The 15,035-nt window shown below is 41.1% G+C and overlaps 2 long non-coding RNA genes across 2 annotated transcripts in view; both read right to left on the bottom strand.

Moving 5' to 3' along the window:
* Nucleotides 1–15,035, bottom strand: part of LOC120321403 — a 59,698-nt gene that overhangs the window by 10,621 nt on the left and 34,042 nt on the right. The window lies entirely within an intron of this gene.
* Nucleotides 9,089–13,751, bottom strand: LOC120321404. The gene is made up of 2 exons (XR_005561007.2): nt 13,389–13,751; nt 9,089–13,119 (listed from the first exon to the last, which is right to left on the bottom strand). It is a non-coding gene; the product is annotated as an uncharacterized LOC120321404 (long non-coding RNA).

Here is a 15,035-nt window from a genome sequence, read left to right on the forward strand (position 1 = left end):
TTGAAATCCAACAACGCATAGATTTCTGGCACCGACGACGTTGTTGTAGGTAGCCCATTCTTTAGGTTGTCAACTCGATGAGACATAAATTTACAGAAAGGCCAAAACGAAAAGCTGAAACCGAGCTCAGTCTCAGCCAAATGGCGGCAAATGGTTTTTTTCTTTTTGGACACAAAGGCCCCATCGCCTCCGACTATTTTTTGGGTTTTTGAGTTCCATCTCCCAGCGATTGCGACTGCGCCATGCTGTGTCACTTGTGCCCCGGACTAACTTGACTTTTTCTCTGCGTTTATTTATTTGTATTTTTTACCCCGGCACTTTTGTATTTTCATTTTTGGACTAATCAACGCCATGACCAACCAACCAACCAAACAACCGACTCTGAAACTTCGGGGTAGCTATGTGCCATAAATTTCCGTCTTAGCCCACATGTAAAAGATTGAAACTAAAGTCCACGCTGCTAGAGAGTTCGATCAGAAACTGTTTTGAGCCCGCTTTTGGAGCTTCGACCCATCTTGGCTGGCTTAATTACAGACCCTCTTCGATAAGGCCGCGATGTCTTGAAAGAAATATCCACAGCTCTCCCTTTTGGTAACAAGTGTCTTGGCGGCTCTTTGATTAGCCACGATCGCTTATCGGTGGGATTGATCGACTTTGCTGGGGTTTCATCTTCCTCTATGCATTTGTAGGTTTTAATTTGGCGCTTGTTTTAGTTTTTATTGTCGTTTACTATACTGGCAAGGTGAGTATGGCCTATCAAGGCACTTGTATCTATCTATATGTAGGTGAAGTATATTATTTAGGAATTTTATTCTTAATCCACTTTGCAAAAGAAGTACAGCGAATTAATATGATTTGTATATTTATTTTAAAAGTACTACTTAATGGTATGAGTAATAGTACACAGAACTTTTGATTACTTGAGTATTACCCACAGTCTATAATATATATTTTACTATAGAGTATTCCTACTTCTCCCATCCAGTTAACCAGAAACTTTTCCATTTTGATTATTGCTCGGCTCATTTTTTATTGCCGATCAAATTTGTTGTGGGAAAAACTTAAGCAGCTAGTGCCGTGGCATCGAGGTTGACGCGCTGCCCAGCCAGACGACGACGAGGCTGACTCAGAGGCGGGACCACGCCCATTTTCAGTCAGAGATATGGCTATATGGCTATGGATCTCACAATCACAATCACAATCAGAAACGGAGACCCTACAGGTTGCCATTTGGCGGCAATTGCAACTGCGAGTCGAAACTGTGTGTGCATTACTCAGCCGAGCAACCGACCGGGCGGCTGAGCAGCATTTTTAATTGAAATAATTGCGGGTTGAGTTAATTAAACGATAAATAATGTAATTGTGTATAAAAAGGCGATTCACAGAGACGCTGCTGCGGCGAGTCACGGCAAACAATGGTGGATGGCAGCCACGAAATTATTGCACATAGGTTGGGTTGCAGTTGCATAATGCACATAATGCACACGATGTCTTGGCATTCTTAACCGCAATCGTCGACTGGCACCGTAATTAGTGGCATATTTGTTTCAGCTCAGTCACAACAACGCCGAACCGCTCAGCCGTTTGTTTTGGCTTTGATTGATTATGGCCAAGTTTGATTTGCCTGGCCTAATGATGCAGCGACACCCCCTCGTGAGTCAAAGAAAAAAAACCAAAGTGGCAGCGTGGGTATTTTCAATTTAAACGAAGGAGCGAAAAAATGATTTGCTCTGTAATCGAAGGCGCGTGCGCAGCGCACCCGAATCTCCAATATTCATAATCGATTCGAAACAGTTTAATGATATCGAATCTTGTAGCTGTCACATAAAAAGTATAAAACGCTTGAAATTATCTGCCCGCTTGATTTTCGATTTGCGATTTTCGATGCTGCTGAACTGCAGTTCAAGCATGTCGTATACTTAACATTTTGCATGCGGTAATATTCTGCGGTTCAGCTGGTTTTCTCTATATATAATTTTACTGATATGGGCACCAACTAGTTATAGGGTTATATTAGCTAAATGTTGTGCTAATTAATCAAGCGACTAATTGACTGGAAAAACCCGACGATAGCGTATCGCTGACAATAATCTACAAAAGCTCCTCATCTAGTTAGATATTTGATCATAAGTGGGAATTACCTTGGTCTGTGCCTATGTACATATTTAATTGAGGAGTGCCCCAGCTGTTGTTTTTGTATTTCCCATTTATAAATAGAAAATTATTTCAAATAAATTGTGGAATTAATTGCGACCGCCCTTTCTAAAAGTTGTATTACCTTTTTTCTCCGATTCCCATTCATTGTTAGCTAATCTTCTTCGAGAATTTTATTATATCATATTAATTGGTCTCATTAAGAGAGTTTTTCCACTGACCTTGATTTTCCACTACAATTTAAAGTTGTTTCCGTCATTTATCACTCTGATTTTCACTTTGTAAGCTCTGATTCACATACTACGAGTGTATCTCTCTCTACCCACACATATGACCGCCTCCTACACTCTGATCCCAGTGAATGCCAAACCCAAAACGGGGAACGGGGTATATGGCAAACAGAAATAATTATTTCTGCGGCATTTCTCTGCCAGTCTCTTGGGGGCGACCGCGACCTCCCTGCCGAGGTCCTTTCGTCCAGTTTTTGCCCTTCAGGACCCGAGTCAAAGTGCAGACAGAGAACGAGCCGTCGAAGGAAGGGAAGAAGACAACTCCGAAAAAATCAGTGCACTGGTAAAAAAATTGTCAATGTTTCTTAAAACAGATTAATTGTTGTTCTTAATATAATTTAAATTGTTTTTTTAACATTTATCAATGAAACCCACTGTCGAGAGAAGACGTAAGAGGCTTTTGTAAGGTTTATGTTTCCGTAAAGCAGTTTAAGATATATTTGTGAAGAAATCTTATGTACCTTTTGAATACATTTTCAAATATTTTATATAAAAAAACTTTTAGTATTTCTTATTAGCTTTGTCGACTACCATTTTGAAATGAGTGTTCAATGATTTAATCTCAGTGTGGTCAGCGGCACAACATATTTGCGCTGTGGTCCCGTGGTCAACCGGGGCACTTACGCAGTGCCGGCTTTAACCATGCCCCAGAGCCATGATGCGGATGCCGTGGCGAATGATGGAGCTGCTCCTCCAGCTCCTTCGATGACGATGACGAGCTCGTCCCGGCAACTCCTTTGGCAACTGATTTCGATTTCAATTTGCAATGGCTGCGCTTCATCGTACATGGAATGCAAAAAGCCAAAACCAAGCGACCGACCGACTGGCTGGCAAACTGGCAAGCTGGCAAACTGGCTGGCTGAATGACTGACTGCCTGGCTGGATGACGAACAAACAAACAAATGTCTTTTAATGGCCACATAGAGAAGTGGTTGCTTGTGGTTGCTGTTGTTGTGGGCGCAACAAGGCTTGCAACGCTTCCTGTCAAGTGATTTATGCCACAGGCAAGGCAAGGCTCAAAACCAACTGAAGCTGGCATCCAGACTCAGACTGAGACTGAGACTGAGACTGAGACGGAGACTCCGATTCGAGCGCAGATTCAGCGGACCTAGCAACTAATTTTCCTGTGTGTGTTTGGTGCAGAAAAATTGACTGTCTTTTGTCTGTGCCGGATTCTGTTTCGCATTCGTCTTGGTCTTGTCTCAGTTGCACACTTGGGAAAAGAAAGGCTAGCTATTTGAGCGGAGAAAAATCAAATATTAGATACCAAACAGTTCAAAGTGTTATGTACATGTTACTTGTAACACCTAAGTATTTGAGAAATTCTATTTATATATGAAAAATTATTATAATTTGTTTTAATGATGCAAACTTTTCGCTGAGTGCACTTCTTTGCTCGCTGATCTGTGATGAATGCTGGCAAGTACCACGCACTTTTTGCCGCCTGTGTAGGTGCAATTTGCGCAATCATCGGATGTCTGCGATCCTCGCTTTGGGCTCGGCGCGTGCTCGGAATGGTGGAATGCTTCCTCCAATTGCACTTAAAAAACAATTCAATTTGCCATTTGCCGGGGCCGGGCGATTTATGAATGAACCCGCAAATCAGTTTAGGCTTGGCCAAAACACTCGCACACTCGCACACACGCATACCCGCCAGATGGAGCGGCTTATACAGAAAATTAATTAATGACAATCAGTCAAAATCAAAAAAAAAGGAGGCGAAAAAAATACGCAAACGAAATAATTAAACGGCAAACAGGTATTCAATTTCCATTTCAACCAGCCCATTCTACACACATTAGTCAGTCAGTCAAAGTCCGTCATCTCTTGGCCTCTTCGACGGACGGCAGCTTCTCGGGGGCTCTCTGTTTGTTTTGGTAATGAAGCTCATTTCCGTTGGGCATACGAGAAAATATGCATATGCCTCGGATAGTTGAAAATATATAAATATATATTGTTGAAGAGGTCCAAATATGATGTCTAGACCTCTCTGCCCATCCAAGTTAACATTGCCTATTTTTATACACATTGCCTAAACTTCCTGACCGGCAACTCAAATGGCGTCTGAAGAACCTCTCTGTGGCATTATACGAGTATATATATTTTGGATTATCTTTTCTGGCCACTAATTTCCATGCCGACAACAACTCGTCGGACAGTTTAGCATTTCAATCAATTTGAGAGCCCGTTCCATCGACAAGCGCGACAACATCTGCCTGCCTAATCCAATTCAAAGCAATTATGCCTTATTCGCGTTAATTTATTATAATAAATGTAAAATACAATGCATTCGTTTGTTTGCGCCGTTCTTTTTTTTTTTTTTTTTGGCTCGTTGTCGTTGGGTATTTTGTGAAAAATTAAAATTTTTGGCCAAAGTGTTAAAATATTAATTATTTCAGCGATACACACAGCATTTTGTGGCGCGCGTCTCTTGTATATTTTATTTTATCTTTTTATTTGGAGTTGGCATTTGTTTGATTTTTGAGTTCCGTTCCATACGCCCGTCTACAGGCGTCTACACATGTTTGCTGCTTGTTTGTTTGTTTTAAAAATTGTATTTTCTGTTGTTTAATGAATGATTTCTCGGTTTAAGAGCTGCGAGAGTCGGCGGAGAGCAAGTGAATAATTATCATGGACTTTTGGGGTGTTGTTTTACTGCTTTATTGCACTTTTAGATTGACAAATTATCTGTCTCTATTTCGCGTCTTTTTCCAATATTTACATATGTATTTTTTATACATTTTCATGTATTTTTTTGCTGTGACTTATTGCACTTAATCTTTAATTGTTTTTCGCTTATATGGTGGTTAATTGATGTTTGACTTGGTGTACAGATAAAGTAGCAATTTGTTGAGCTTTTGTAAATGATGAGAAGATTAATCGGATTTTGGTTCTCTGACTTGTGATATATGCATTAGCGGTAATTGTAGAGTTAAGAAATACGTTTATTTGAGTAAATAGTATGTCAGATGCGAATTTGTATTACGATCTTTGGGCGCAATTAGAAGACCAACCCCTTGGGGACTATAAACACTTAAAATTCCATCAACTGAAAGCCCAGTAAACAGTCTCTCTAATAGATCCAATTACAGTTTATGTCACGTACTTAATTCCACTTAGACGCTGGTGTCCAAACGCTTGACGTTTCGCCGCTGCCGTTGTTGTTTTTACCTGCCGGTGTTTTGCACCTGCAATTAGCCAGTCCAGCCTCATAACAACTCATTTTTTATGAGCTTGGTATTGTTGATATTTTTTCTATTTCACTTTTTTTTTCGTATGTGTTTGCTGCCTTGCTAGTGGCACAACTGATTGCGATTTAAACGCTTTTGTCTAATTGCATCTAATCATTGTGATTTTTACAACCAGTACAAGCAACTGGCCGGCCGTCAATTAAACGATCCCTCGATCAATGGGCTAATCGATTGATTCTTCGTCTTTGTCACACGATCTACGAACCCCCACACTTTTGCAGCTGATTGGGCAACCTGTAAGCAGGCTATATATCAGCCAGATATCGTCTTAACTTAAGTTGCCCCAGCTTTCACTCCAGCCTCTCAAGAAGGTAAACCAAATACCGAACACCGAACTCCAAACTCCAAAGCACTCCGCGATATCAGTTAGCTAAGTCCCAATCCAATAAGTTAAAACAAGTTTTTCTCTGTTTTGAATTTTTTTTTTGGTGGTGTAGGAAAAGACCCAAAAACTAAAAACGAATCTAAGCACGATGGTGTCCCACAAATAAATTATTACCCAAAGGGCATTCAATGCCTTTTAACAACAGGTCAACCTTATCATTATTTTTATTATTATTATTATTATTGTTTCCACTCGCAAAGGGCCCCAAACCCAAATCGATACCCAAGCCAAACCAAAACCAATGCCGAAAAAAAAAAAAATATAAAGAGAAAAAATATCAAAATGATCTGTGCTAACCCCTTCTCTTCCCTAAAATTTTTCAGCTGGGTCTTAGACTTTTGTGCGTGCGTTTTAAATTTTGGTTCGTCTTCGATTTCGTCTCGCCCTCTTCTGCAGTGAAAATCAGGCAAAAGTGGCTCAGACTCTTCGACTTTGACTTTGGTATCGGACTTGGACTTGGATTTCGATTTGGACTTGTCCGGGGTTTTTTTTTTCGTAGCTGTTGTTGTAAATTTAATACAAGCGCGACACAAAAGACGCACAAAAATGTCATAAATTACAAAGCGTCCATGATATCAGGGATGGGCAAGGCAGCTCTCTATGGTTCGATTTAAGCATATATATCTAACCGGGTAACATTTGATACGAGTCCGGGGGTTTGGTCGCGGGGAATAGGGCTTTGATTAGAGGAATGTGCGTCACAAGTTGGCCAAAAACAACAAAGCCATTTTTGGGATGAGGTAATCCACTGAGGCCCTGAAACTGAAGAAGATTACAACAGATCTTGGGTCCTTTAATCGCAAGATGCTTTAGAAAGGCGGATGTGAAAATCCAACTAACTGACAATCTAACGGATACAGCAAAGGTAGCCTGGGAATATTGCACACGATAATAAAACTCGCCACTCTAGATATTCATAAATTTCCCATCAACTCTTTTCTCATTAATTCAGCAAAAGTTCTAGGGAAACATTGATATTCCAGCTTCACAAGAGTATCATTCGCAGGTTGTCGCATTATTAAATGACACTTATAACTGTACTCCTACTTATCGACAATGCAATCCTGGCAACGGTAAAGGACTCAGGTGATTGTTACCTACTTTTCTTGCAATTATGCAACGGTATTGCAAAACATTCCCACTTGACTGCGTGAGAATTTCCATTTGAGGCGAGGCGACACTTCAGCTTCTCGGGCTGTGTTGTTGTGCCTTGTTGCCGGCTGTGCCCTTTGACCTGCCGTTCGAAACCCTCGAGATGCATATCTCTATGGGTGCAACACGATGCAGGTGTCTCTCTCACGGCCTGCGTCATTAGGATCTGTGGCAAGTGTCGTTAACCCCTTTTTTTTCCTTCTTTTGGAAACCCGTCTGAAATGTAGTTTAATCATATGCTCAAATGCACAAACACGCAACACCTACACAGGATAACAAACAAGGACGAGACGGTGCAGTATGAAAAAAATGGGGGAAAATAAAACAGGACTCGAGCACTCTCCCCCCCTCTCTCTCTCACTCTTTCTATCTCTCTGTCAGCAAAAACTTCTCTTTCGTCCTGAATTGTCCCTCTCGTGAATCCTTTTTTTTTTGCCGCCTCGCTCGCTCCAGTTTCGTAACGAGGTCGTTGGCTGCTCTGTCTCCATGTGTCTGTGTGTGGGGAACGCATCCTGCATACCAAATAGCTACCGGAAATTCCAGCCGGAGAAGCCCCTTCCCCCTTCGCAGCGCCCTCTGAGCTCCATGTCCTTTCCATTCTTATCAATAAAGTTACGCAACTATTTCAATGTCGAGACAAAGTGCGCTGCACATTTTTTAATTGCCCACAAATGCGTCTCGATTTGACAACTGAGCAACATGTGGGTAGCCATTGAAAGGATACAAAATCAGGGATTTTCCATGCCACAAATGCCACCCCACAACACACACACCTTCGCCTTGGCTTGTTTGGCATTCAGATTGCATCGCATCGCGTGTGTGTTTTGAATGTCCTGCCAGCGAGTGGCGATATGAATTATTCAAAAAAAAGGAGCAACAAAAAAAAAGAAAAAAATCTAGAAAAGGGGGTAAACAATTTTTCGTCGCCGCCAAGGACGAATATTTTGAAACGCTGCGCGGCATACAAAAGAGGCCAGCGAAGCTTTCGATTTAGCCAGTTAGAGCGAGAATGCCACTGCCACATGTGGTTGTAAGTGTATGACTTCCCCCCTTTTACGTCCATGTGACCCCCTTTTGCACACACCCCCCCTGCACGCCCCCCCCCGTCTGAATGTGCGGCATACAAATGTGTCCTGAGTCTGAGTTTCAGTCTGAGTCTGGGTCTGGTTCTGGTCTGGTTACATTTGCGGTTACATTTGTATTGCGAGCTGTCGCGCCACTCAAAGTTATATCCTTTGACAGGACGCAGTGCAGCAGCAACAGCTACAGCAGCTTTTCTCCGGCGAAAGTGAAAGTCAAGGTTAATCCGTCTGCAAAAATTCAATATTTTATGCATTAAACTTTATGGTCGCCATTCACTCTCTCTCTCGTTTTTTTTTTTTGTTCTGTGTTTGGCGGAAGGAGGCTGCCTGAATGCATAAAATATTTCTTGTTGTGTGCTTTTGGGCGCCATTTTGAAGTTGCCTGGAAAAATGGCGTTGGGTGGAAAATCGGGCTAAAAGTGGGTGGTGCATAGCATGCCGTGGTGGCCATTGCGTGATGCACTTTCCGGTGAAGTTGTGCTGATTAATGAGGCCAACCCAAGGCTGCTCATGGGGCTTCATAAATCATGTACACCAATTGCTTTATTTCTTGTAGAAGCAAATAACATTATTTTGTCAAGGTCAGCTGTATTTATTAATTTACATAGCTTATCAACAGAATCTACATCATTTTGGCATAGTTGAAACAAATGGTGTTTCTTAGATGTTTTGGTTAAGTAGAAAGTGAAGTACAACATGTACAACAAATCTGATAGGTAAGGTAATTGCAATTGAAGAAATATATGAAGCATTTAAGGCAAATTTTTGATTTTAGTTTGTCTCATATTCTGTTTATTTTTGGCACATTTTCCATAAATTTTGCTGATAACTTTGGCGTCATTTGAGCGCAGCGTTCCAGAGTATTGAGCTCATTGACCCACACGAGTCGTCTTCAAAGTTGTCACATCAATTCGAGAGCCGCGACCAGGGCCAATGAAATTGAACTTTAAATTGAGGCAAACAAAGGCAAAAGTAGTAGTAGTAGTCGTAGTAGCAGTAGTATGCAGTATCATTGGCAGGGAAACGGGGGCTGGGTAACTGGGTTAATGGGTCTGTTTTGGCTGAGGACAGGTTACATGCCATGACGCACTGGCGGCCGACACACGCGGCGTATACGCAACGGCCTTTCACTGCAATCGCGGCACTCGAACGCACACATTCTGTGTCGCCGCAGCGTTCATTTAATTGAATAATAAGCCGACTGCAAATCTCTGCCAGCAAAATGTAGGTCAACCTGCAACAACGATCTGCGGCATGTGAGTGAATTAAATGCCCGAGACTGCTGCACGTGCACAATTCGCTGATTGTTGCGCAAATTTCGCTGGAATTTGATACTACTACACACAACCAATATATTTTTTTTTTGCTCCTCTCCATTTTTATTGCCTCCACTGGCTTTGTTTTCGTTTCTTGGCTGATCTGTTACAATATTTGTAGCCCCTGGGAGCCGCGAGGTCAATTGATTGAAACAACTTTGAACTTGTTGATCTTGTCACAAATTAAAAGAAGATTTATAAACACACACAGGCGGTGGACGTAAGGCGATACTGATACGGGGGACAGTGGGCACTAACTAAAAGGGAAACTGGGTCAATAATAAAGAGTTTGAGCTAAATAGTGTCAAGTTAATAATGTTATTTGATGTAGTTGAATTAAAAGCAATATATACATCCATTTTTAAAACATTTAATTTTGTTTTTCATAGGGAACTGTATTCAAACTGAAGTTCATTTTAGCGATAGTTCACTTTAGCTTTTTTATACACTTCTGTTGGCTTTTAGTACCCTTTGCTTGGGGCGTTAAAAGCGATCGAAGCTTCATCTTCTGTGGGTCTTTGTCTCCGTAAAATCTTCTGCTCTTCAGCAGATTTGTGGTTTCTTCTCAACTGTTTTTTTCTTGTTGTTCGCCACATGATTTATAGTGTTCCGAACCATCAGTTTTCCTTCAGTTTTGGGCTGTAAAAGCTCCAGGTTTTTCAGTTAGTGGCGCCAGTTGGGTCAAGTGGCTGTGGGCCATAGAACGTGCCAACACTCGAGATGGAAAAGCTTGTGGCGCAGAAAACAAAACCGTTTTCAGTCCGCGCTTCACACGCAAATGTCTCGCAGCCAATTCAGTTGATGTTTTTATACCGCATTTTATTTGGCATCTAATGAGCGACGGATCGATCGATGGCGCGACCTTCGCGTTGTAATCGATCGCTGGCCATAAACCCGCCGCGATGTGGAATGTCTTTTTGGCCGGATTTTAATGATCATGATCTGATGTTGGAGCGGTTGCAGCTCAGCTCGCTTGTTTGTTTTCCGAAACAGGTGCACTCAGAGAAATTTTAGACCCTGAACTGGCAAATGTAGATGTATACAAGTAAGATCCTTGTGAGAATAGTAACAATTGGGTAACAATTCAACTAAATAGGAATAGGGCTGAATATTTATTTATTCTACTGGTACTAGATTTTCTGGCTGTGCAGCAAATCAAATTGAGTTTGGTCTTCCAGAGCAGTGAAAAGAATTTCATCTTACTTTCTTGACGAACAAACAATAGAAATCCTTCAAGCAATGAAATGCTACTTCTGTTTTTTTTCGCTTTTGGTTTCCTGAGGAATTTCGTTTTTCATTTTAGAAACAATAAGAAGGCAGACGACAACTGCAGCCTTTGGCCACGCCACATAAAGGGCTCTTTTTTTTCGGGTTCGTGGAAGTCTCGTGTTTAGCACACGCGTAAATTTTAGTAGCCCCCTTAAAGCTCCCCCCAATTTTACCAACTTCGGTGGAAGGTTCTGCGGCGGCATCCACTTTGAGCCGCGTCCGCCATTCGCAACGCATGCGCACAAAACGGTACCGCTAGCGGGTATGATATAGGGATATATGTTCTGGTTTGGGGCGAGTTGGGGGCAGGTCTTCTTCCCTGGCTTTTTGTCGCCGCATTTCATTGTTGCAACTTGGCTGGTTTTGCTCTCTGTTGTGTTTTTTGATTTTTACTTTTTTTTTTTTTCGTGTGTTTTGAATGGCTTGTCGCTGTGTGCACGTTTAAGAATGAATCTTCGTCGGAAATGATGATAAAATGCTTGAAGACACATCCCAGCTTTTGGTCTTCAAGGTCAGAAAGAGTTTTGTTGCTGTCTGCGATTCAGTTTCGTTTAGTTTGTCCTCTGTTCAGTTTTTTTTGTTGTACTTTTTGCAGCTTTATAAACACGTCAGTATGTCAAATTGCGACTGAGTTACGTTTAACTGGCTTAGGAAGTTTCGCTTAGGCTAAGAAAGTGGGGTATTGCAGGTAGAGCGTGCTCTTCATTTTAAATCAGCATTAAAAAATGTGGAAAACAAATATCTTACTTGCATTCCTGGGTAATCATGTATTTATTGTGTTAATCATTAACACGTTCTACTTCTTTTGTTAACTTTTACTTATTAATGTATTCATGGTTATCAATATAGTTAAATTATCTGTATAATCATTCAAATTAATATATTTTGTAGTGCATTTCAGGATTCGATGTCCGTCAAAGAAAGTGATGCTCTCCTGCAATTTTCGGTAGTTCCAATCAAAGTGCCAAACTACCTTCTTGACTTGACTCCTTTTCCGTTCCTCTTTTCTACCAAATATAAAATCCAAAACCCCAAGAAAAAAATGAAAATAAACGCAGCACCGCACTCAAAGCCTGGGTTTTTCCATTGTTTGCTCTTTTGGCCCTTTTCCTCGGATGTGTGTGTGTGTTGTTGTTTGGATTTGTTGTATTTGCTTATGAAGTGCGCACAACTTGACTAAAAAGGGGCAAACAATTGCATTGATCTGGTCAACCCGCGGGCACTCTGCAGCATTTTGGGCATAAAGTATGAGTAAAGTATTTTGTTGGTTCTCCAGAGGCTGCTGACTGCTGACTTTGCTTTTGCTTCTGGGCTGGCATGGGATCTCTTTGGGCTGTGTGCATTGTTTTGGGTCATGTCTTCTGGTCTTCTGGTCTTTTGGTCTTCGGGCCATCGTTTGCATTGGCGTTGGCGTCGTTGTTGGCAACGGTAGCATCCTCCACATCTTTTGGCCCAATCCCAATACGAAACCCCCATCCTCAGCCTCATCCTGTGCCCCCACACTTTTTTTTTGTTTTTGGGTTTTTGGTTTTTGTTCTTGATCGTGTCGAACGGCGAGCGCCCCTTTTAACAGCGCATAACAGCGAAATCATGACTTGCCATTTACATTGTTCGCTCGTTTTGGACTTTATTGTTTTTGACGGCCCAGCAGAAGAAGGCCAGGCCAAGAAGGCTCTCCTGCTCTCCAGCTCTCCAGTCTCCGAATCTTCGGTCTTTTGGTCTCCCAGATCCAGCGACAGGCTATGTTGGCGGATTCGGAGGCTGCGCTGTGGCTACTGCTGCCTCTCAATTCAAACGAAAAATAATGAAAAATTATTCAATAAAAATTATTTCGAGGGAACGAACAGGCTAGTGAGGTTGCAAGGGTGCAGGTGCACTGAGGGAAACAGTTGAATATATATTTTAAATAAAATATAATATACATTAACACCTCTCTGGGGAATATATTAATATATATGAAATCCTAATAACTATAAGATTGAAGTTAATGTTCAAAAAAGTTAAGTTGTATATTTTGTTAACACCTGTCTGCCAAAGGTCTAGATTCTACAACCAGGTGCGCATATTTTTCGCGTGTGACTTCGTGCGTTTCCATGGTCCGAGGCAACTTCCGTTGCCAGTAGCTGGATAATCTCAATGCCCCCAACTGATCGCGATCGCGATCGTGAGTTAAGTGATCGCGCTATAATTTTCCTTTTGGCCCTGGATCGCAATGGAGCCCTGAATGTAGGATGGAGGTTCATGAAAATGATTGTTAAACGATTTTGTGATTTGTTGTTGGCTACTGTGCGCTGGCTTTGACCGCCTCTATTATTATTAGCCCTGGATCAGATCAGATCGGATGGGTTGGTATGGAATAGGATGGAATGGGATCAGATAGTTTGGATCGAAGGGTGGTGGGATCTTGGATTGGGGACTAAACAAGCACCAAGTGGCTGGCAATGCCAAAAGATCTGTCGGACGCACGACTCGCTTAAGTGCAGACTGACCCAGTTTGTAGTTTGTGATTTTTCCCGAGCTCCCTTGATCTCTGACTATAACTATGACTATGGGTATGACTGTGACTGCGACTATGACTGGCGACTTGATAAAGTGCAATGTGTCTCAGATTTGTGCGCTTTGCACGGCAAATGACAAATAGCAGCAGTAGATGCAACAACTGCTGCAACAACATGAGCACAACAATTGACACAACAATGAGACTCGGAATCAAACCGGCAACGGATGCGCCCAATGAGCAAACAAAGCTCAGCGGGAAATTGCCTGAAAAGCCTAGGAAAACTTATAGAGAGTAATGGGTGGCGGCGGCAGGGAGGGTGGCGGTGAATTGGCGATTTATGCGATTGCCGCTCGCCAAGTGGCATAGTGGCTGCCACTTGAGGAAACACGCGAGCCAAATTAGCGTGCCGCTGCTAGATACTTTATGTATCTTGCGGATACACTTGCACTGATTCGCTTTTCTTTCTCTCCTTCATTTTTGGTGTTCCCTCTGATTAAATGGCACTTCCCCTTGGCACGGGTCACACATAGAAGAAGCACTGAGACTCAACTCTTTCATTCTTTCTCCAGCGCTGGACAATCAGTTTCAATTAAGAGCAAACAAAAAGAAATCAGTCCAACATCGAAGATGTCTCGACCCGAAAGGTGAATCATGAGAAAATTTGGTTCTTGGAAATCATAGATGAATTTTGGGAAGTTCAAAAAACCTGTTCCACTTCGAGAATACCCCCACTTAATGACTATGAAAATGTGAGGTAAATTCAAGATCTTGAGAGCTTGATATGCGCTACACAGCGAGAATGGGTTTTATAAGAAGTTTATAGGCTTATATAACTTTTTAATTTATTTTAAATATAAGTTTTAAATATTAGCTTTATTATTATAAAATATTGCCTGCAAAGATAGTTTTAAAAGTAACGTATACCTCTAGACCTTCACCAGTAAAAATAATCCGAAAAAGTAGGGATATGTTTATTAGCAGCACAAAACAGTATTTATTTTAGCTGTGCGGTCATTTTTGGCGAAGTTATGGCGAAAACGGCGATTGAAAATATCGATTTTTTACAAAATTTTTTTTCTTCGATTTTTTGATAAAAAATAATCGGTTTTTTTTTATAGCAGTTAAAATAGTTGTCCAAAAGTGGAATGCCATACCTCGTTGAATTCGTAACAAAATTCCCTATCGATCCATGTACATACATTGAAATGCTAATTTTTTGCCAATTTTCGCATATTTTGATGATGGTACCCTTATCGAAAATCCAAAAATGTGACAAATTTTTTTTTTGAAAATCAAAAAAGTTGGGATGGACATAGTTAGCTGTGTTTATTAGCTACACAGAGAGAATGGGTTTTATAAGAAGTTTATAGGCTTATATAACTTTTTAATTTATTTTAAATATAAGTTTTAAATATTAGCTTTATTATTATAAAATATTGCCTGCAAAGATAGTTTTAAAAGTAACGTATACCTCTAGACCTTCACCAGTAAAAATAATCCGAAAAAGTAGGGATATGTTTATTAGCAGCTCAAAACAGTCTTTATTTTAGTTGTGCTGCCATTTTTGGCCAAGTTATGGCAAAAACGCCAACAATTTTTTTTTTAATAAAAATAATCCGTTTTTCTTTCGATAGCA

The sequence above is a fragment of the Drosophila yakuba genome, chromosome 3L (genome assembly GCF_016746365.2).
Source record: "Drosophila yakuba strain Tai18E2 chromosome 3L, Prin_Dyak_Tai18E2_2.1, whole genome shotgun sequence".
NCBI lineage: Eukaryota > Metazoa > Arthropoda > Insecta > Diptera > Drosophilidae > Drosophila > Drosophila yakuba.